The sequence below is a fragment of the Triturus cristatus genome, chromosome 5_2 (genome assembly GCF_964204655.1).
Source record: "Triturus cristatus chromosome 5_2, aTriCri1.1, whole genome shotgun sequence".
NCBI lineage: Eukaryota > Metazoa > Chordata > Amphibia > Caudata > Salamandridae > Triturus > Triturus cristatus.
In genome coordinates, this window is record NC_140588.1 from 185,053,357 (window position 1) to 185,078,430 (window position 25,074).

A 25,074-nucleotide genomic window follows, 5' to 3' on the forward strand; every position below is an offset into this window, starting at 1 on the left:
CTCATGGGTGGCCGAAGAAATAGATGGAAACATGTTGCAGGCCTGCAGAGTCTCCAACAAGGAAATTTTTGAGGGTCTTTTCCATTGTCCATATGTATATTGAAACCTCCCAGAATAAGGCAGTTGTTGTATTTTAAGGCTAGGGAGGTGGTGGCTCTATTAAGCGTACTAATACAATTTCCAATGGCACTGGGAGGTCTGTAAATCAGAAAACCAGCTAAGCTATGATGGGGGGGATAAGGTACAGCAGAAGCCTAAGGTCTCTGCACCCTCGATGTTTTCCATCAGGATGGGAGAGCAGTCTAGTTTTTTATTGTAAATTTTGGTGACACCACCCCCTTCCCACTCGGCCGGTCCCTCCTAAGGACTTTATAACCCGTAGGGATGGCCGAGGTGATAGTAGGGTTGGAGGCTTCAGACAGCCAGGTCTCAGTGAGAAATAAAAGATCAGGCTGTTCGTCTAAAAGTAGGCCATAAATGTGTGGTTCATGCTTTTGCATAGAGCGACAATTTTAAAGGATGGCCTTTAAGTCCTCTGTTTTCTTATTGTTTTTACACTTATTGTTGCGTGGGAGGATCTTGGGTATGAGTTTCCTGGGCTGGAGGAGAGACAAGTTGCACTTATTGCATCAAAAGTCTACCTCCAAGCTCAGATTAGCCGCTGTACACTGACATAATGGTAGCCGCCTAAGGCTAAGCAGTTTTTCCCTATTGTAACATAGTGGAAGAAACTCACTGGAGGGGAACTGGGCAGCAAGGCCGGCGCTGGACGCATCCGGAACGCCTCCAGGCGCAGACGGGCTTGCCTTTGGTGCGACATCAGCGCCCGCTGCACGCGTCCTTTTGCATCGGGAATATATAGGCTTATACCAATGATGCAAACTGGATCGCTAACACAGCTGAGGAAGTGGAAACTGAGTGGGCAGTAGTGTGGAGCCCGATAGTAGCCCCAGCCCTCCGCACAATCGGCGTATCAGCCGTGGCGGACCAGGACTGGAGGAAAAGCGAGATGCGAATTGAAGCAGACAAGAAGGTATAAGCAAGCAGAATCAAGTAAAGTGCAAGTGCGCGTAGGTAGGAGAAATTGTTAAAAAGCACAGAGTAATTAAGACACACATATACAATTTTAAAAGTATTAAAAACATAGTAGCATGGCAGGAAACACTAAATCCTATCGCTGTCAGCTGCGCGCATCTGTTTGCATCGGGAATATGTAGGCTAATGCCTATGATGAAAACTGGATCACTAACACAGCTGAGGAAGCGGAAACTGTGTGGGAAACAGGGGCCCAAATTGGAACATAAATTCAAAGTTGTTCTGAACAGGGGCCCCCAAAATATGTTTGGCCCCGGGCCCCCAAAATCCTTAAGATGTCCCTGCATGGGAACAGTCCAGCCCGAACTGCCAAGCCAGGTCCTCCCTAGACCAGAAACAAGCTTCCTAGGACCGGTTTCGGGGCATCAGCTAGGATAGCTTGAATCCAGTGGCACATTGAGCCCGGGACCCATGTCTGGGCATGCCTGCGCACTTAGCGTGAGAAAGCAAAAGACACACAATTGATGGACGGAATGCAGAACAAATCAAAACATTCACACCAGTCAAGTGATCTGGATTAAATCCATCATTCTTTTGCTCACCATGCCACCCCAGTTTAGACCTGGCCATATGCAAATCAATCTTGACCCTGTGCCTCATGGGAACAGTCCAACCCAAACTGCCAAGCCAGGTCTTCCCTAGACTGGAAACAAGCATCCCAGGGCCGGATTTGGGGTTTCACCCCTCATCAGCCAGGATAGCTTGAATCCAGTGGCACATTGAGCCGGGACCCACATCTGGACATAACCTGCCAACCTAGGGCAAACAAAGCAAATACAAGGAGATTATGGACAGAGCACTGAAACTTTTCAGACACTCACCTCCAGTCAAAGATATGGGTTGAATCCATCATCGTTCTTTAGCTCACTTCGCCACCCCAGTTCAGACCCAACTATATGCAAATCAGGCTTAACTCTGTGCCTCATGGGAACAGTCCAGCCTGAACTGCCAAACCAGTTCTTCCCTGGATCAGAAAATAGCATCCTGGGATTGGTTTTTGGTTCACACCCCTCATCAGCCAGGCTAGCTTGAATCCAGTGGTAAAGTAAGCAAAGGACCCACATCTGGGCATGCCCTGCCGAATTGGGGTGAAAAAAGCAAACACAAGGAGATGATGGACTGAGCACTGACTCTTTTCAGACACTCACCCCCAGTCACAGATCTGGGCTGAATCCATCATTGTTCTTTAGCTCACTTCACCACCCCACGTCAGACCCAGCTATATGCTAATCAGTCTTGACCCTGTGCCTCGTGGGAACAGTCCAGCCTGAACCGCCAAGCCAAGTGAGACACAACTGCCCAGCCACTATATCATTTGTTTTTTAATGCCTCATTCCTGTGGGACTGCTGAAAGACTCATGAGGGATTGCAGCATTTGTATTTTGTTTTATTTTGGCCAGGGCCGGACTGGGAATCAAAACCGGCCCTGGCAAAGTGCTCGGCCGGCCCCCCCGGGGCTTGGGGGTGCTGCCGAACTCTTTGCGAGGGCCGGTTTTCGGCCGATTTTGTTACAGGGCCAATTTTGCAGCTATGCTGCAAAAACGGCCCTGTAACAAAAACGGCCCCCAGGGGTCCAAAACCGGCCCCCGCCCGTGCGGCGCACTGGGGGATTGCCCGGTGCCCGCTACGGCCAGTCCGGCCCTGATTTTGGCCTCAAAGGGTCACTCTGGGGGACCCCCCCAGAAGAGTTAGGGGGTCAAGATATCCCTACCCAGTTCCCTTATATCTCCTTTTTTGTAAGCAAAAACAGGACAGAGGACTAAGTCCCTGATTCCTGTAATAGATGTCTGCAACATTTTTTCTAAAGTTGGAGGCAGCCAATCAGAATGTTTGCTCCTGTGGGAGCCTGACTCCCATCCCCATCGAAGTGAGTTGGTCCAGGGGGAAAAAGCCCCATAGGCCAATCAGAATGCTCAATTTTTTTTTTAATTGGGTTTGAGGGACTCTTGAAGTCACTTTTCCCTATTCACTTAATAAAGAAGCATTTGTACATAGGTTAAGTACCTGGTGCGCAACCTTTGTTATTCATAGGAAAACTTTATTTATTCTTCCTATACAAACCAAACTTAAAACACACATTAGGAATTGTTAAGCTATAGCATATATATAACATATATGTACATATATATATATTCACTGAAAAAACCATAGGTTTCACACACGTTATAGTTAGGAATTAGCATTTAAAAAACCTTGCAAATTCACTTAAAAAACCATAGGTTTCACACATGTTATAGTTAGCTGGACATTTCACTCGTGAAAAACCATTGAAATTCCCCCGTTATAGTTAGTGCAGGCAACTATAACTCAGGCGACCACAATCCTCTGCTGATGACGTCAGATATTACATCACTGTATTTAGACACTTATTTACCCATGTCTTCTTCCATTAATCTTTAGCTATACATATATTACAAATATTTATTTTTCAGAAAGACACATATGTCATCAGTGATGTAATATCTGACGTCATCAGCAGAGGATTGCGGTCGCGTGAGTTATAGTTGCCTGCACTAACTATAACGGGGGAATTTCAATGGTTTTTCACGAGTGAAATGTCCAGCTAACTATAAAATGTGTGAAACCTATGGTTTTTTAAGTGAATTTGCAAGGTTTTTTAAATGCTAATTCCTAACTATAACGTGTGTGAAACCTATGGTTTTTTCAGTGAATTTGTACTGTTTTTTAAATGCTAAGTTATGGGTTTTTTTTTTAAGGTTTTTCACCGTGCGCTTACCGTACGCGCTCGGTGCGCCCGCGTTCGGTGCGCCCACGTTACGCACGTTACTCAACCGTACGCGCACGCTGCGCGTACTCGCGATTTTTCGCAAAAAAAATAAAGGAAATTTTTGCCCTTGGGGGTCCTTCTGGGACCCCTTGACAAAGGCTAGGGGGTCAGGAACTGTCCACCATGCCCCCTTTTCACGTTCTCCACCTTTGTTTTTCACCCCCTCAGACTGCGAGAGACAAAATGGCGGCCACAGTTCCTGGTTTCGACCGATTCGAATGTTTACTAAGATCTAACAACCAATCAGAATCGCGCTCACGCACGGCAGCGTGCACGTACGGTAAGTTTAACCGTACGCGCACGGTGCGCGCTTATAGATATATATATTGATTTAAATGCTATTTTCTCAGGAAATACTGAACAGATTTACACCAGACCTGCAAAAGGCACATCCCTGACCTGAGGACTACCTCTCTGCCAAATTTCAAGTAATTCTGTTCAGCCGTTCGGGCTGTAGCTTGGACTAAAGGTCCTATGGAAAAATGCATGGGGAAAACGCGTTTTGGGACCCCCCATTTTCTCAGCCCCCGCTTGACGAATCCCCCCGAGACTTTCAGGGAAAGAGCAGAGCGGAGCACCCCACCTATTTTGAAAATTTCGCGAGGATTCGTCAATCGGCGCCAAAGTTATTCCAAATAGAATGTTGCAGATTTCCTATGGAAACACGGTCCTAACTATAACTATCTACTGGCGACCGCTAGTAGATAATATATATATATATATATATATATATATATATATATATATATATATATATATATATATATATATATATATATATATATATATATATATATATATATAAATATATATATAGATATAGATATAGATAGATAGATAGATAGATAGATAGATAGATAGATAGATAGATAGATAGATAGATAGATAGATAGATAGATAGATAGATAGATAGATAGATAGATAGATAGATAGATAGATAGATAGATAGATATACCATCCAAATTTTGTCTGCAGGGAGCCCGGACCACAGCAGGGGGTGCCTCAGCGCATGGGAGCGGACCTCCCATTAAACTTCCATCAACAACTTTCAATCCGCAGAAAAGAAGTACACCGCACACCAGACTTAAAGGAACCAGGCGCTTTATTCAGCAAAGTAGCAGCTTGTATCTTCAAACCTAACGCGTTTCAGCTACTTGAGTAGCCTTGATCACATGTGAGCCATCATCAAAGTGTTTGTGGCGTCATCACATGACTTTGTATGCCTTCGACAAACTACTTGATATACATGCAGTCTCGACCTCCTACAATACCCAGGATGCACCATTGTTTGTTTTATGATACAGAGTGCGTGCATGATGTCTCTTATGCTCATATAAAAAACCGGGCTGTCACTCAATTTTTCTATTTTCACAGTACCTATTTTTCCTTCAAGGTGCGTAGATAAAGGACAAATGTCTTTTACTCTCCCTTGCATGCAAAATGTTACCCAAAGTACTTGGCTGGACTTCATGTGCTGTTTTCGTGTGGGACAATGCAGGCGGGTCACACTCCCTCTGTACAAACATAAACCATCCAAATTTCGTCTGCAGGGAGCCCGGACCACAGCCCACTGACCATTTCATGAGTGATGTAATATGTGATGTCATCAGCAGTGCATTGGGGGCACGAGTTATAGTTAGCTCAACTAACAATAACGGCCGAATTTCTCTGGTGTTGTATGAGTGAAATGTCCAAATAACTATAACGTCCCTGAAACCTATGTTTTTTTCTGTAAAAAAATAAATATATATATATGTATATACATATATATCTCATATATATATATATATATATATATATATATATATATATATATATATATATATATATATATATATATATATATATATATGACCATTTAATCAGTGTGACTTCCAGCTGTACATTAAAGTGGTTGTTAAATCTTCACATGAAAGTGGTTGTTAAATCTTCACATGAATCAGCCTGGACTATGGCCCGCATTTTAGATTCATTCAGCGATGACTTATGGTAAGTATTGTAGAAAATGTAGGATTCGACTGAAGAGAACAGCAAGCCAGGGCCATCTAGTCCTCAACTATTGATACAGATTATACTGAGGTGTGTCGCATCCAAAGTGGTGAAGGAGCAGGGCTAAAATGATTGTTTATATACATGTGCACTGACTTAACCTTGACTGAGAGAACTAAAATAACATTTAAAGGAGCATGTTTAGCTATATTTGCTGGTGTCAAAGACATTACCATCCAACTGTTGCAATAGTCAGTGGTAATACCAAATTTGTGCAATGCACAGCAGATCAGTGTTTGAAACTTTTGAAATGGTTTTACAAATAATTTTAATTTATGAACATCAGGCACATGTAGTCTAATAATTGTTATTTTCTATTATCTGTGTCCTCCAGATTAAGAGAGGGAGATGTTGGACATGAACAGAGGAAGCTAATGTCTGCTGGGTGTCTGAAGGGGGTACCACCTAAACCGAAGGACCCAGAATCACAGAGGGTGATGGGGCTGGAGAAGAGGACTCAACCTCATCGGCGCCAGAGGCCTCCACAAGAAACTAGCCACAAGTGGGGATGGACCAAACACCATTTTATGGACTTAAAACATCATCCACCATGAACAAGATGATCAGCACCATGCCTACTGTTCCTTCCAATTTTGGCCAACAGATTCCTATATGAGATTGTGATCCTGGACATATTTTTTGTCCTATTGTTTTGCTTATATTTTTAGACTTAGGAGAAATAATATTTAATTAATTTGAGAGACGTATCTCTTCTGATTGCAACCTTGCCTTAACATGTCATCCAATTTAAGCTTTTTGTAAAATCATCCGGAATGGCTTGTCAATCTCTAAATATATCACGAACCCCCTATGTCAGCCATCAAGCTTCCACCTTGTTCTACATTCACTGGTTATTTCCCACACTAACTATCAGAATGCCACCATTATGGGTGTGACTGAAGCTGACTTACAGCCACCTATAGTGATTATGGACTTTGCAGTCATGCCTCTGTCATGTAAAAGTAAATTTATCAGATCACTTCAGTTACGAGAAACCTACATTGGATTCACCTTGAGGCAAGAATCGATTTTGAGATGGCCACTATCAAATGTAAAATCCTTCGCATTAAACATACACTCTTTTACTGAAAATATCTGGCTGCAAAATAGATCTCAGGAGCAAAGACATTCTCAGACTTGAGATAAAAGATTCAAGAATCTTGCTGCAGAGAATCTCTCATTCTCCAGAGGGCCTCTCCCCTGTGGAGGGCTTTTACTGCAGAGCTGTGATGCACTGAATATCTTTCGGTTTTCTCAAAAATTAAAAACTGCATCTATTTGCATTATATTTCAAATGGGGGCTCTAATCTCTACTCTATCTTCATTCACCTATCTGCCCCCTTCCATTGTGTCACTATCTCGTCCTATTCTGGAGCCTTCTCTACTTCCCCTTTCCATTTTCCTTCTGTCCATTTCCCCCATTCCCCAACCTCTTCTATTTTCCGCACCTCCAACTATATGCCCATTTTTTGCTTTCCTCCCACCAGTATGCCTCATTAAATGTGTCCTTCAATCATTCTCCTTTTCAATCATTTTTTTGACTGCACCTTTGTTTCCTTATTTTGTCAAAGTCTGATCTTTCTTTTCTCCTGTTATTTTTCAACTGGCTCACTAGCTGTTTCACAAACTGTTTTTGTACAGCATACTAACTAACACCTTCCCTGCGGAGCTGCAATTTATAGAAAATGTAAACTAGATGTTAGATAAATAAATCAAAATGCAATGAAAACCATATGAATTCATGGCAATGCTTTGTGAGAAAGTTAGTTTTACATTTACAAGCACAGTAGAAACGAACGGTTGGCTACTGTACTCCAGTTGACATCACCCATATCTGTTGACCAATGAATCGCAAAAAGGAAATAAGAGGGTGGTTTCTGTGAGAACACCCAGAAGCGATGCTCACTCTGGGGCATATTCTCAAGACAGGCGATAAAATTATCGCCGCTTTAGCGGCAGAAAACTGCCACTAAAACGGCGATAATGGGCTTGATAATATGCTCTATGGAATTCCAATTGAAGCCCATGTTAGATGTGAAGGACATCTAACCTGAACTGCAATTGGATAATTTTTCGCCTGTCTTGATAATATGCCGCATAGTCTTATAAATTCACAGATTTGTTGTTGTCTTGCACCTGGTTGCAGATGAGCTTGTAGGTAGAGGCTGTGGGTGTCAGGTGTAAATGTATATGCTCTAACCCGTGTTATTCATATGTCCCTTGAAGGGGCAGCTACATGATTAGGGAACAGGAAAGACATGTTTGGGTCGCTGCAAAGGTAGCACAGATGGCGAGGTGTTCCATCCTCATAGTTTGTCCACATACTGAACACATCCAGGCACCAGCAAGCTGCTTGGATGTTTACAAGTTGTAGACAAAAAAAGCACTAGACCAAGAGATAACTACTGTAGGCCATCCTTCTTTGTACAATCTTCATGAAGACAGTAGACCAGATATCCAAAGGTTTCTGGTGCGAATGCTGGTCTGTTTTGGTTGGGCCGGTTCTCTACAGGAGAAATACATTCAGAGATGGAGGAAGGCTTTCTATATGGTAGCCCGAACTTAAGAGACTCACCGATCCTCATGTCAGTACCATCTCCAGTGCAACAGCAGTTGCAAAGGGGGTGCGGTTTGAGTTTCACACAGCAGGGCCTGTACCAGAATGCTACCATTTTGGAGAACTGCACTGTCTCCTGGGAAGCCAGGATAGTCCAGATTTGAGAATAAATGGTGAGTCAGAGGTTTTAAAGAGGGGAGACGCTTCTCCAGTCAGGTTTAATCCAGGGAAAAGGGTCAAACCAGACATCAACCAATCATTGTGCCTGCTTGGGGAAAAGGGAGGAAACCGTAAGAGGCAATTGCCCAGATAAAGACTGCACACGTCCTAACTCCTCCTTGTTATCACATGCATGTTTTGGATTCCTTGGTAGGCCAAACTACTATGAAAGATTGCTACTGAATAGGTGATATACTGGTACCTTCATCCACTTTATAAGGAGAACTTGAGAAGTCTATGGGGAAGCTAGACTGAAAACCCTCATCAGTATTAAAGTATGACTCAGAAGAAGAGTTCATGGGACATTGAGAGACTCTCCTAACTCAACAGTAGAATGGGCTGAGATAATAGACTAAAGGATTGAAAGCAGGCCTGGGAAAATCATGCGTGTGAAGCTTTTAGGAGGAAGTAAAAGACTAAGGAGAAATCTGCAAATAATAATGTTTGGTTTTACCCTTGGCTAACAAAGAAAACAAAAGCTTGTCATCCATCCCTGGTATCTTCATCAACATTTCTTCACAGATGTATTAGGGTTTTTTCTGAAAAACAACGAAGCCTTCATCTAATGTAACACCATTAGATGTAAGGGTTAATAAAGCAATTAGGGGCATATTATCAAGGACGGCGTTAAAATTATCGTCGGTTTAGCGGCAGAAAACTGCTGCTAAAGCGGCGATAATGGGCTTGATAATATGCCCTGGAGAATTCCCTTAGAAGCCCATGTTGACACCAGAACATGGTCTTCTATGGGAATTCTCAAGGGCATATTATCAAGCCCATTATCGCCGCTTTAGCACCAGTTTTGTGCCGCTATAGCGGCGATAATGTTTAACGCCGTCCTTGATAATATGCCCCTTAGATTGTTAGATTCCAGGTGGTGCAGTCTGCATTCACAATTGTCACCCAAGGGAGTCTGAATATCCTGCAAATACCTGAACACCTAAGGGCTTCACTATCACTATTGTGAGACTCTTCAAACTGAGGGGCCATGGGCTATTATCTTCCCCATCTGAAGGCTCCCACGTGATCTCCAATTCTGTGTACTTTAGACCACTTTCTTTTGGGTATGCATATCAATGCTCCAAAACATGCTGAAAGCAGATGATTGCAAACTTTTTGCAGATAAACTCCACTCTCTAGCACCTTTCCGTAATGATGATTCAGTTTGGCTTTTTAAAAAAAGGTTTTTGTCCATGCCTAGTTTACATCCAAAGGTCAATCCATGTTTTGGGGGTTTTGTGGACACAACCGCTCACACAGTATGTAGTGAATAGGAGCTGAATGTCATAGAATCAGGGGCAACCATGCAGAAAAGGAAGCAGTGTTCATTCGTCTGTAAAGTATTTTCCCATTACAGGTACTAAAACTTGGAATACTCAGAGTTGAGTGAAAGAATGCTGCCAGAATCAGTAACTCCAGCCCAGTACATCATTTTTTAATTCCGGCATCTCAAAATAAAGGTCCTAGATTTGTTTGTATTTTAAAAACTACACGCCCTCCAGTGTCTAATTTGTCACAAAATACATGCAGAGGCTGACAATTTTTCCTAAGGGGCCAACCACTGGTGTGGTTCAGGCTGATGTTGCCGAAAGAACACCTAGTCGTGATTCCACCTCATGCCTGGTCTTCTTCCAACAGTTAACACTTCCTGCCCCTCTAGCTAACTCTTGCAGATTCTTTTCATCCCTGCTTTCTCTCTGACACTGCTTTCTTCTCTCTTCTCCTTTCTTCTTTCTCCAATTTTCTGCCTTTCTCTTTTTGCTGTGGGAAGTAGCGGCCGGTGTCATGGCAGAGTGGCAGGGGTAGGGGGAATCAATGACGGTGACAATACATACAAAAAGAATAATTTAGCTGCTGCTCGCCCCATCGCCGCTCTTCTGCTCCTCTGGCTCCACACAGGCTCCCACACTCCCCTACGACCAATCCTGACACTGTTCTCATCCATAAGAGCAGCATCAGGATTGGTCTGAGCAGCCAGGATGTACACTTCCAGAGAGACTGGGATCCTGTGCCTGCTCAGTGCGCATGACAGTTTGGCCATCTAAGATGGCTGGCCAAACCTACATGCTCACTCACATCAGTGCAACCACTCCCGCTCTGTGACTGTCATCCCATGGCCCAGCCCCAAGACTCAGCCCTTACAACTTGATGAATAAAATAATTAACCCATTTTTTTTATCCTTTTATTTTTCAATTTTTGAGGCTGCTGACGGGGAGGCAACACTCCTCCGCCATAGCGGAGGAGCCGCTTCTGGCCATGAGGCAATATCTAATGAAAAAGGATAAGACATGGTCCTAAATAATGAGTACTGGTGCCCACCACCTGCAACCACTGGCAGAAATTAAGCACGGCTGCCTTCAGGGTGAGAATCAGTACGTTTCAATTAAAAAACATGGGAGATACGCCATTCTGTCACCTGAAAATCGCAGCTTCATACAAGTAACCACCCACACGCAGGCACGCACGCACGCGCACCACCTCATGCTCAGTGAAGTATTTAGACTGCACCTAAGTGAGAAAGATTAGCTTGCACGCTGTTGATTTATACACGGCAGCAATCAATCCCTTACACTCTCCATGGCAGCCATCTCATCTGCACAGTAATTCCCAATGTTCCCTTTTGAAAGCCCTTGATAGTCAGGTAGCCTGGGGGTATAATGTTTGATAATATAACTACTGCCTCTGTCACCGTGTTTTGTACAAACGCATTATATGCGGCCCAGAATGGGGAAGATTTATGTATGGGTATGGAAAATAAAAATCAGCATTGATTAAAAGCCCCAGATAGGCCATGCAGTAGCGCCATATGAACATCAGTTATTTTGCATTTTGACGTGGCGATTGATAACTCATAAATGCAGGCAGGAATGACAAATGCGGATGGAAACTGGCTTTGACAAAAACGATAACAGTATCAGTCTCGAGGGGCCGTGGAGGTATAAGCAGTTGCTGTTTAAAATATTTAATCATTTTATGAAGGCTGCAAGATGTTGTTTGACCCTGAAGGAGTGTGAATGTCACATGGATCAGAAATTGCAAAGTCTTTGAAGTGAAATAAAAAAAATGGTGTTATTATAGATCCTTCTTGACATCCTATCATTTCTGAACGGGATTAAAAATATGTATACAAAGCTGCAGATAAAGGACACAAGGGAAAGATGTCTGAGCAGAGAGAGGAGGAGCGTGAAGACAGACCGATGGGAATTTTTCAGGCTAGAGTCCTCGGTTGTGGCAGACCTGGCTTTTCAATTAACCAACCTACCATAGGCAGGGCTAGGGAACCACACTTTCTCAGCGCGTGACCGTGCACTTTAAAAATACACATTGCAGTGGCATAGCCAGGGTGCAAGGGGCCTTAGAGCAAGCTAGGGAAACGCTTTACCCCACTGTGTACCTCCTGCTCCACCCCCCGCCCCCTCCTCTGGCTGGGGAGCAAGATGCAGTCATAATTTTTGTTTTTTAGGCCCCTATCAAATCTGGGCCCTAGTGCCACTGCACCTGTTGCACTACTGATAGCAGTCTACTATTACAGACCCAGTAGTTCCTCCTGAAAGACAATGGACCCTGTGCAGTTTTGAGACAGGTTGAATACAGGGCATTATTCTATCAAAGTCATTGGTTGTGGAAAGTAACATCACCCATCCTTGGACCCCCCGTTTTTAACAATGATGACATGCCCCCAACCTTTGCGATGTATGTCGTGCCATTGTCTGTTTGTTTTCTTAAATGTTTATTGAAAACTCGAGTTTACAGGAAGCAAATTAACAGTGACTGACAGGACACTCAGCCTCTAAAACTAACAATCGCTACAGGCGCATTTACCTTTAAAGAAGAAATTGTCCTAACAACAATGTTCTCAGAACTGTCCACATGAGTCTCAAACAGCATCTCAAGAGTTAACAGCCCTAGCTAAATCAAAATGTCACCCCAGATGACTTTCAAGCAGCATCTCAGGAGTTAACCCTGGCTGCACCAAAATGTCACCTATTAATGAGTCTCTAGCAGCATATCAGGAGTTAACCCTGGCTGCACCAAAATATCACCTATAGATGAGTCTCTAGCAGCATCTCAGGAGTTAACCCTGGCTGCACCAAAATATCACCTATAGATGAGTCTCAAATAGCATCTCAGGAGTTAACCCTAGCTGCACCAAAATGTCACCTATTAATGAGTCTCAAGCAGCATTTCAGGCGTTAGGAACCCTGGCTACACCACAATTTCACCTATAGATGAGTCTCAAATAGCATCACAAGTGTTAATCCTAGCTGCACCAAAATGTAACCTAAAGATGAGTCTCGAGCAACATCTCAGGAGTTAACAACCCTGGCTTCACAAAATAGTGATTGTAATTGCACATTGCTTTTATATAGTGTTGACTACCCCTGATAAGGCATTGAAGAGCCTTGCAGTGATTAGCATGCTATTCCGGAACCCAAGATTAGAGAGGTTAGTAGTTAGTAGACTAGTATATTTGTTTTTCCAAAATATCGCAGACAGATGATTCTGAAGCCGCATCACAGCAGTTAACAACCCTAGCTGCACCAAAATGTCACCTACTGATACATCTCAACCGGCGTCTCAGGAGTTAACAACCCTAGTGACAATTTACTGTAACCTCCAGATGAGTCTCAAGCAGCATCTCAAAATGTCGCCCTCAGATGGATGGCGACAATGATAATACATTGATGTATGTCAATCTGTAAAGCCTCCTTGAACATGTCCGCCGTCTGAGCAGGTAAGCGCGGTAGGGCGGGGCGAAACGGGGGTGTCAACAGACAACAGAATAGGAATTATTTATTTATTTAACTTTCCCGGTAAACACCCAAAATATCGAATTTTAAATATCGAGAGGACACAATATCGAGTTAAAAATATCGAGAGGACAGAATATAGAATTCACAAAATATAGTTGTGTAGAATATAGAATTTGAGGTAAGAAATATCGTTTTCCATAATATCGAATTTAAAAATATAGTTTTCCATAATATCGATTTTTTTAAAGTGTTATGTATGCTAGTATATGTTAAAATTCTATATTATTTTTGTAATGTATGTTTGAATTTTTTTTCAGTTATTAATTTTATGTTAAATAATTTTTGCATATTTTACTTCCGTAGCGGGTTGTGGGTTTATAGGGGAATAGGGTGGGAAGTAATTTAATTATAATATATTTTTTTATATTTATTTAGAATTAATTAATTATATTTAAATACATTTTTGTGTAATTTAATTTCGTAGCGGGTTGTGGGTTTATAGGGGAATTGTGTGGGAAGTAATTTAATTGAAATTAATTAAAAAAGATTTTATTATTTAATAATGTTATATTTAATAATATATTGTTAATTAAGTTAATTATTTAATTTTTTATTAATTATTAATTGATTAATAACAAGGAATAATTAATTTTAATTATTTTAATTGTGCTAAAAAATTATTAATTAGTTAGATATTAATTATTAATAATTAATTTGTAAATATGTTAAGTGTGTACATTTTTTGAGGAGCAGGTTGAGCGCTGATAGGGGGAGTAGGCTGTGAAGTAATTTCATTTTATTTCAATTTTTTTATATAATATTTATTAAAAGTTATTTTATAGTGTAAATTGTGTGAATTAATTTAGATATGATAGTTATTATTTTTATTGTTAATTGTCATTAGCCAATTAATTAATTGTTAATTAACTATGTTAATTGATTAATATTTTACAATATTGAAGGTGACGTTTATAGGGGAAAATATGGGAGGTAAATACATTTTTATTAATTAATTAATTGTTAATTAATTTTAATTATATTGCAGGAGTGGGTATATTAAGTTATTCCCCTATGCTATCCAGCACTCTCCCTACTATTACACTTGTTGGAGTTGGAATAGTAAATTATTCCCACCCGCTGTCCAACATTTTCCCTACTTTTACACTCATTGGAGTGGGAAAAGTAATTTTTACTCTCCTGCTATCCAACACTTTCCCTACTGTTCCACTCACTGGAGTGGGAATAATTTGTATTCTTCTGCTATCCAACACTTTCCCTACTGTTCCACTCGCTGGAGTCGGAATAGTAATTTTTACCCACCCGCTTTTCAACACTGTCCCTACTGTTCCACTCACTGGAGTGGGAATAGTAATTTTTACATTCCCGCTATCCAACACTTTCCCTACTATTAAACTTGATAGAGTGGGAATAGTAATTTTATATCCAATGCTATGTAACATTTATATTTAATGTAGTGTAAAATAATATTTTTAAAAAAGTTTATTTTAATATTTTAATTTATTATATCTGAATTATTTTTATATTTATATTATGGTGCTGATTCTGATCGGGTAAAAAAATTTCTCGTACGACTCGTATCCGTATATTTTTACGTACGAATCGTACAAGTCCCGTCCCACCGGTGAAGTACGAAAATACATACAAATCGCTTCGGGAAAAGGTCTACGAGACGAACCCGGACAGTTTTACTTACAAATCGTAAAACTGAAGTCCGAGCGCACAAGTACGATCCGTACCGCCCTTCCGTATACGCAAGCATATGTTAAACGTCCCGTACGGAGCGAACTCTGTACCACTCGTATCCCGGGTAAACTTGTGCCCGGGATACGAGTGGTACAGCCCCCCTCCCCCCGCATATGTCCGCACGTACCCCCATATGTCAGCACCGTACCCCCGTATGTCAGCACCGTACCCCCCATGTCCGCACCGTACCCCAGCCCCGTACTTGTACGCACCGTACCCCAGCACCGTACCCCAGCCCCGTACTTGTACGCACCGTACCCCAGCACCGTACCCCAGCCCCGTACTTGTACGCACCGTACCCCAGCCCCGTACTTGTACACACCGTACCCCAGCACCGTACCCCAGCCCCATACTTGTACGCACCGTACCCCAGCACTGTACCCCAGCCCCGTACTTGGACGCACCGTACCCCAGCACTGTACCCCAGCCCTGTACTTGGACGCACCGTACCCCAGCACCGTACCCCAGCCCCGTACTTGTACGCACCGTACCCCAGCCCCGTACTTGTACGCACCGTACCCCAGCACCATACCCCAGCCCCGTATTTGTACGCACCTTACCCCAGCACCGTACCCCAGCCCCGTACTTGGACGCACCGTACCCCAGCCCCGTACTTGGACGCACCGTACCCCAGCACCATACCCCAGCCCCGTATTTGGACGCACCGTACCCCAGCCCCGTACTTGGACGCACCATGCCCTAGCACCGTACCCCAGCCCTGTACTTGGACACACCGTACCCCAGCACCGTACCCATGCCCCATACTTGGACGCACCGTACCCCAGCACCGTCCCCTAGCATCGCGTATGTACAGACCTTACAACAACATTGCATATGCGAGCACGGTACAACAACATCGTGTATGTACGCACCCTACATACGCGAAAACGACTCGTACTGAACCAGGACAATGTAAAACAGCACAAGGAGGGTCAAATTGACTCGCACAACAGCACAAAACACGTCTACAGTAGAAAATACATCTAAATGACTGACCTGGCACATCCAAACAGGCAAACAGAGGCCCAAACTCACAACCACCTCTTATAACACACCCACAAATATTTCAAACTCAGGCATACCCACAAATGGACCCATAAAAAGGGCCCACACACACAAACTATGAGCCTTTGCAACAGACTCACTGCAGCTACAGAGCATACCCCAACAACTGCACCCATACACCTTAACATATACACCTTCACACACACTCCTTCACACATACCCCCTCTTCACATTCCCACACACACCTTCACATTCACACCCACACACCCACAACCATCCACACCCTCACCCACACCATGCCCACAGACAAGAATCCAAAGTTCACAAGGGAGGAGCTGGACATCCTTGTCAACAAAGTCATCAGAGTCGAGCCACAGCTCTTTGGAACATTGGTCAGACAGACCAGCATAGCCGAAAAATCACGTCTGTGGCAGAGGATCTTCGATAGGGTGAATGCTGTTGCGCCCATCAGAAGGACCAGGAATGAATGCCAAGCCAGGTGGTATGATCTGCGGAGGGCAGTCAAGCGGAAAATGAACGAGGACTACGCCCAGAGCAACATCACTGGAGGTGGGCTGCCCCACGGACCGGTCCATTACCATCCCTGGGAGGAGAAGGTGATGGCCCTGCTTCCGCCGGTGGGAGTACACGGAGTCGAAGGAGTTGCAGAGCCTGGTGAGCACACAAACAACTTACGTAACATGGAGGTAATGCCATCCACACCCCAACTACACCAAATGCACGCAACTTCCCCCAAGTCCTCACCGGACACAACCACACTCAAAAACAACGCTCATGCCACTAACATGTGTATGACCCATTCACAAAGCAAGGCCATGCCATGTCCCTGGCTACACGAACCACAAACCCAAGACTGGATGTCCGGGATGCTGGGAGGGTGGGGCTCACAAAACACATTGTTCAACTCTGAATCAGACACCATTGCCCTCAGCCCATATGGCCCAGGTACATACCCATGCACCATGCTCAATGCACAGGGACTGGCAAAGTACTGACAAGGTAGCTGACACTTGGCCCTGCTGTAGGCAGCACAAGGCCCTCCTGTGACCACTGTAAACTCAAACACCAACACCACAAGCTCAGATATCTAGGACAGGAACTCACACTCACTGTCATGGCAGCATGCTCCATGAGGGGATAGATACATCACCTGGGAGACCCAATGTCAAATCACACTACACCCACCAGCAGGCCCTGTCACACACACCCCTTACACAAGCACACACCCCTGGGGCAGGCAATGGATTTACCCACTCTCACAATGGACATGTGACACAACAAGATCAATCCATAGCCAAAGAAGCATCCAAGCCAAAAATCTACATGTCAAACACTCAGGAGAACATATCAATCTGTCCCCCGCAACATACCCATCCACAAGTGAACATGGAGGGGAATGCTAGGCACATACAACTACCTGGAGGAACTGTGCCAACTTGAATATGTATGAAACATGGATGTCGCATGAAACAGCATTAACATTGTCTCTCTCTCTCACACACAGGGCAACGTCATGGATCTCCCCCCAACAATGGGGGGGAAGAATCACAGTCCCAGGCTCGGGAGGAACCTGATCCCACTGGCAGCGACGCCTCTCAACACTCCGCGGATGACCCCAACCCACCTGGACCCTCTGGTGTCCAAGCCCCTGCAGCACCTGCTTCAGGTACATCTGTGCCAACCACCACCCCCATTCCTGCCACATCCCAGGAGACACCCAGGAGCCGTGCCCGCACTGAACAACTGAGCCAGTCTGACCTGGAGGGACAAGGGTCGCCGGGCACCCAGGAGGAGGCAGACAACCCCGCAACTGCCTTCCCTCAGGGGTACCGTAGACCCGATGTGCCCACAACGGCAGGCCAGGCTCGTGTGGGCAGGGGTGGTGGGAGTGGAGGCAGGCGGAGGCGAGAACCTGACCAGCCAGCTGAAGGGACCGGTATGTCACACATACGCAACATCATGGACGCATACCAGCGTGACACCAGGGCCATCAGCCAGGTAGTGGAGACCCTCACAGAGACTAAGAACCAGCAGGCTGAGCAACACGCCAGTCAACAAGAACACCAAGGACGGATGGAGGCAAGACTGGCTGAGCTCCTGGCAGTGCAAATGGACATAAGCCGTTCACTCCATCGGATCGCCGACAACATAGCCAGCCCTCCCTGTGCCACCAGGCGAAGACCACCACCAGCCACAGTGAGGGAGGAGGAGGATTCGTCCGACGGAGCGTCCCAAACATCGTCAAGGCCAGCATCTGAGGGTCCCGCGAGGAAGGTGGGTCGTCCACGGAAAAGACCGTGAGAGGCAGCGGACCATCCACATCTCCCAGGTCACCTGGCCTGGCACCTGGCCTTCATGCGCAACAGCAGCACCTCATTCACTGACATTCTCTGCCACATGAACTTGCTGGTCACAGTCTGACCAATGATGACAAACACTGTGGTCTGGACTCTGATGACTTCAAATGCCAAGGATCCCATCTCCCCCTGTGAACTTTGGATTCTAGGCACACTGTATAGCACCTATTTTTTCCCACAAAACATGCCCCCCACCGAAAATAAAACTAAATTTCTTTAATTAGATGTTGCAGTCATTTTGCATGAGTCCACAACATACATGTGGGGAAATGTCAAACTATGCCTGAGTGTTGAACTAACTCCAGCCATCCATACCCTGGGATCTGAGTTGGGTACAGGGCACACATGGGTCACAATGTATCATCCAATACAGACATGGAGCACAATACTCACCCGTGATGGCCTCAAGCTGCTGAGGGGGGGCTTGCAATACTGTGCGGACAGACCAATTTGGAAGAGTATCATTAAGGCGTAGAGGTCATGGCTCATGTCGAGGTTCCTGGGGAGGGATTCCCAGGTATGTTTGGCCAGGTGGGAGAACTATGTCCTGCTTGCTGGAGTTCAGTGGATGTGAAGAATGGTGGCCAGGGCAAGGTTGGATGCATGAAGTTGACCCAACGGGGTCTTGGATGACAGACGTCCAAGGTTGGTTTGGGGTCTGGTGTTGTGGACTGCCTCCTGAGTGTGGGTGAGGAGTGTGAAGGTCATCCTGCAGGAGACAGTGATCCATTGCAGCTATCTCAGGTGGACGGTGATGTGTCTGGGGCGCGGGATGTTGAAGCTGAGGTGTGCAGATGCACCCTGGATGTGGACAAGTTTTCCGGGAGTTTGGCAGTACTTGCTCCGTAGAGGGCGGGGCTGTAGTTGACACGGCTGGTGTCGTGGACCTGGGGGACGGTCTGTCTTGCCTTGGAGTGGTTCTATCATGTGCATCATGCCGAGGGTGTTGCAGCATGAGGAACAGATGCTGGTGAGTTGCATGGCAATTGTGAGCGACGAGTCCATGATGCACACCATCTTGTGTGCGTGGCCACTGGGTGCTGGTGCAGTGCCCTGGTGGGTGGGACACAAGGAGTTGACCCAGCTGTAAGGGGACAATCCTCAGATGATTACCTCAGTCCTGTAAAAGTCCAGCCTCAGGTGGCTGATGTTCAGCCATTCATCAACAGACCTCATGCCTTCTTGAAGGTTGGAACTGGCAATGGCTGTGTCTTTGGTGAGGGTGAGGAGTTGCTGGCTGTCAATGGCATACAAGATGATGATGAGGTTGTGTGCGCATGTGATGGTGGAGAGGGGGGTCCTGGACACATTGAAGATCGACACGCTGAGAGATGAGCCCTGGGCCATGTGCCAGATGACGCCACTGTAACACCATGCTGAAGGCTTGAGTCACACTCCCATGGCCTTGCTGGTGAGCTACTTGGTGATTTAATCCTGGTCCATCCCCTGGATACCAGTGTTGGAGATGTGTGAGCTGACAGTGTGTGACCACATCGTGCATAATGCTGTGGAGAGGTCAAGGGGGGGTGGCCTCACCATTGTTGAGCATGGCAAAGTTGTCGGTGTTGGTGGCAATGATGACAGTTGCAGTGGGGTGATTACTGTGGAAGACGGTCTTTTGCAGGTTGCCTGGAGCTCTTTGCGTGGAGGAAGTTTGTCAGTTGCTCGTTGACTGTCTTCCTGATGACATTTGCTGGCTAGGTAAGCACGGTGATGTTCCTTGAGAGCCAGCGTTCCTGCCGTCCATTGTCTAAGAAGGGCCTGGGTCACTGCATGCCTCTATCTACCATGGAATGTGGCTAACTCCAATGATACATACATGACGTGCTGGACGTGGGCTACAAGGATGGGGAATGATGTGGTTGAGATGTTGTGTGGGAAGGGGCCTGATGGAGAACCCCAGGGGATGTTGCACATGAGCCGGGTGTTGTATCTGCTGATGATGGAAGTCCAAAACCTGAGGGTGGTTGGTCCCGCGTATAATAGTGCGATCTGCCTCTGTGTGCCAAGGTTTGCGTGTATGTCCATGAGCTTGCAGTGGTAGAAAGTTGCAAGAGATTGGCTCAGCCTTGCAAGGGTGGGGTGTCTTTTGGATGGAGAGCTGATGTCAGTGCACTCACGATGCTGATGAGCTCCTTGATGTTGTGCGGTTTTATGGCCTCGGCCCCATCTGCAGGATCTCCAATTGCCCTTGCTGATGATACATGTGTGCCGTTTTCCAGGGTTGTAAGGCCGCTGATGGTTATTTGTGTTGCAAGCTGTGCACAAGAGTACTGCTAGACGTGTATGAGTCCGGTAGGTCTGCCTTGTCCCAGGTGGCTTAATTGTTGATGTACGTCACAGGAAAGTCCGTCAACGTGGCTAGATTGTTGGATCAGTTGCTGATCCAGTGTGTAAGGTTGCAGGGTGTGGTGGTGGTGTTGGTTCCAGTGTCCCACACAGCATGTCTGTGTTGGCTAACATCAAGCATCTTTGGGGGATTGGTAGCGGGGTGTGTGGCAGTGTGTTGCTCGTCGGAGACGTGGATGTTAATGTGGATGGACCAATGATGGATGCTGGTGTGGTTCTCATCCAGCCAGAAGTTCCTGGCCCACAGCCACATGTATCCTGTGGATGTGAGGGCGTGCGTGACGATGGACGTGTTGATGGCTTTGCGGAATTGTGTATGTAGGCCTGGAGATCTGTAGATGAGTGTTACTCTGAGGGTTTGCAGGGGGTTTGTGCTAAACCAGATTTGTGACCCTGAGTGCGTACTTGGGAATAGATATCAATTCATCCTCCGGGATTGTTAGTGCCGTCCCTGTGGGTGCTCCTGTATCCGTCTGAGATGGCAATGAAGAAGTTGTGTGCTGAGGATGCTTTCATCCAGGTCACTGTCATGAAGGTGATGTGTGGGCCTGTTGTATTGAGGAGGTAACAGAGTCCCATGGCGTGCTGGTGGATGGAGCCGGTGTGGAGTAGGAGGGACATGACCTGGTTGGTGTGACAGGGCCTGGAAGGCGGAGCAGCGCTGTGTAGGCAGTTGGAGTTGCACACTCAGCATGCGAAGGTGTTGTGTGTGCGCTTAGGGTATGCCTGAGAGCATGCGGTTGATTTTCGGTTGGACATTGCTTGGAGGGTGGCTGCAACATGAGACTGTTGTGTGATGTGGGTCATGCAAGGACATGAGGGTCGTGCAATGTGCACGTTGCATGCGCTGACGGTCCTGCCTTTGGCACCGCGTGGCCGCAACAGTGGCACAGACAAGCTGATGACAGCCTAATGAATGGGTGGAGGGAGGAAGGGAGGAGCATCTTGGAGGCGTGTGGGTTGCAGAATCCAGGAACTTGGTGGGCCCTTGCCGCAGGGGCCGCAGCAGCAGGCGGCATGTACTGGAAACTAGGCCAAAAGTAGCACACAAAGACAAGGATGTCAGAAAGGACAACTGCAACAGGCGTATGTAAAGGAAGGAGTGTCAGGTTACTCATGACTCACCCAGAGAAAATGGATGAACAATCACCAAAGATGAATGACACAGGATCAGGAAACAGAAGGCCGAGCTGCACACAGGAGACACACCCTCAGCAGGCGTTGACGGCCCGTTGGGGGGAGCAACCTGCCCAAATACATACACAACCATGGACTTCATGCACAATAGAGATTATAAGCCATGAAGAACTGCATGCATGTTGCCAAACTACACATAGACTCATATGCACAATCATTGACACCCCTTCAAAACACGGATGTTGTATATCCAAATGAACTGGAACACAAGTTAAGGGGATGAGCCAAACACCTCCTGCTGCACACGGAGAGGCTGCAATTCCCCATTGAGCCTGTTATGGGAATGTCCCACACTATGTCCACCCGTAGCATCCCGTATGTTTCAGAGGGAAGTTTTACACACATTGATGCCTTCATCAGAATCAAACCACCATTACAGATGACTGTCACGAAGGGTGACTATCAATTCATGGGAGTCATGCTACATGTTATGTGCCCCATGGTGAGTCGACATGTATGCATGGTAACAAAACATGCACAGAAGCAGTCCCCACACATTCCAAACACGTACCACACCCAAAATGCCTTGCTGCAATCCTTACCCAAAATGACATTTCCCCATGTCCGTGCATGGAACGCTGATTCAGCACACGTTGCAGTGTTCATGAGGAATAGCAGGAGGACAACGATGACACGAGCAGACAACATGCGCAAGAACCTGGGAATGACAGACACACAAGAAATCAGCTAAAATATTTTTCTCCGCATACATGGTCATTTACTAAACAGGAACAATGTTGTCCCCATGCTAATTTAAAAGAAAGTGTCTCAGCTAAAATGTGTGGAATGACATCATCACTCGAGTGACACATCAGAACACACATCTAAGTCACTTAGCATACAGTCAGCTGGACACGCTCATCGCAACACATGCCACCCAAGGCTCCAAGCGTGCACACTCCGACCCAGTGACTCACAATTATGAGAAGAAGTTGCGTATGAGCTGACTCCGGATGTCCTCCTCCTCCTCACTTGCCTCGTGACCAAGCCCTTCATCCTCCACGGGTGGATGTTCCTGCTCATCCTGCTCCAGGATGAGTGGCACTGCCTTCTCCACTGCCATGTTGTGCAGCATGCAGCACACAAGGAAGATTTTGCAGACCTTTGCCGGTGCATATGGTAGGGACCCGCCTGTCTTGTGAAGGCACCGGAATCGTCTCTTCAGGAGACCAAACGTCTTCTCAATCACTCGCCTGGTCTGCCCGTGTGCATTGTTGTACCGGTGATCTGCAGCTGATCTTGGGTTGCGGAGAGGCGTCATCAGCCATGGCATGTTGGGATAGCCAGAGTCCCCTACATGGAAACATCATGTAAATAAGTGGGTCAGGAGATGCCGTAAGAGCCAAAGATACCGCAACACACAGGACAAACAGACTCTACCCACCAACAAGACATGCTTGTTCGTTGTGCAGCCGCAGCATCATTTGTGGCACCCTGCTATGCCTCATGATGTAGGCATCGTGTGCTGACCCTGGAAAACGTGCACAGACATGGGAAATCAGCATGTTAGCAAGACACACCACAAGGGCATTTATAGAGTGGTAATGTTTACAGTTGCGATAGGCTACCTCCTGTGCCTGTGGTGGTACCAAAGCCACATGTGTCCCATCAATGGACCCAATGACATGGGGAATCCCTCCCAGGGCATAGAAATCACCCTTGACACCAGTCAAGTCCTCAGGAGTCGGAAAATGGATGAATTTATCAAGGTGCTCCAACATGGCTGCCAAAACATCACGCAGGGCACGGCTGAACATTGTCTGTGACATGCCACCAACATCAGCTATGGTGAATTGAAACGTACCTGTGGCAAAAAAATGTAGGGCTTCCATCACCTTCATCTTGGGGTCAGGGCAGTAGGATACCTGTGTCGCGGTTGGAGGTGTGGTGCCACCTTGGCGGTCAAGTCCTCAATCAACTGTTGAGTGAATCTGTAATGTCGGATGCAGGCAGGTTCCCTCATGGCACCCAAGTCTGGCATTAGTTGGGGGACAGGCGGTGCCCTGCAGAAAATTGTAATGAATAACGAAGATTGAGAGCATAACAACATCAATGTCAATGAACAGAGCACATGCTCAACTGCTACTACACATCTGCTAAATACAGAGTCTGGTCTGTGCAATACATCCAGGACACGTATGCCAGCTTGGTGATACTCCTACGAAAAGCCAGATACACCCGTTGATTGGCAAGTCTACATGACATGCCCTGAAACGAGCTGGGGGCCAGTCTGAGTGAACAGCCAGAGACATCACAGGAGTGACATACATCCACATAGCTGCATTTGATGTCATCTCATACAGACAGCTAACGGCAAGCTAGATGCACAGGTCACATGGAATGTCAAATGTACAGATCACACACATTGCGATGAAGGGGTACACGTGAAAACAGAAAACACAGACATTGAGACGACGCAGATATGTCCTCATGTCAAAATATCATGTTCGATGCATACAGACCCTGCTTTGTGGGAATTCACATGTGGCATGGTGTGCGTAGATGTGTGCCATGCCCATCTCCACACAGACACATGTTGGATGCAGCAACAGCAGATGTAGTTGACGGAACACCAACGGCAAGCTCATGGGAACACATGACACACACATGACATAGTCACATCGGGGCATGCTGATCGTGAAATGTCAGTTGTTAGTGTCCCTGTCCCTGGCATCAGGGGACAGTTGCGAGTGGTGGTGACTGTTCCATACCAGTGATGCTGTGCTTGACACGTTTGTACTACAGGCACACATGTGCTAAGCGTGAAGGGGAAGTGTGCCACATAGTGCCCCATACCACATGACATGTGTACACAGGTCATCACACATCAATTGTGCAACTACATGAGGAGACATGTGCAATATCACTGCCTGACACACCTAGGCCCTGCACATGGAAGTCTGCAATGACAATGACTT

General features: G+C 46.0%; 1 long non-coding RNA gene across 1 annotated transcript in view; it reads left to right on the plus strand.

The window, feature by feature from the left end:
- LOC146822766 (uncharacterized) overlaps positions 1-7,623 on the plus strand; it is a 388,855-nt gene extending 381,232 nt beyond the window's left edge. Inside the window, exon 3 of the long non-coding RNA XR_014961828.1 lies at positions 6,267-7,623. This is a non-coding gene — a long non-coding RNA (uncharacterized LOC146822766). The remainder of the gene's footprint in view (positions 1-6,266) is intronic.
- Positions 7,624-25,074: the final 17,451 nt, after the last annotated feature.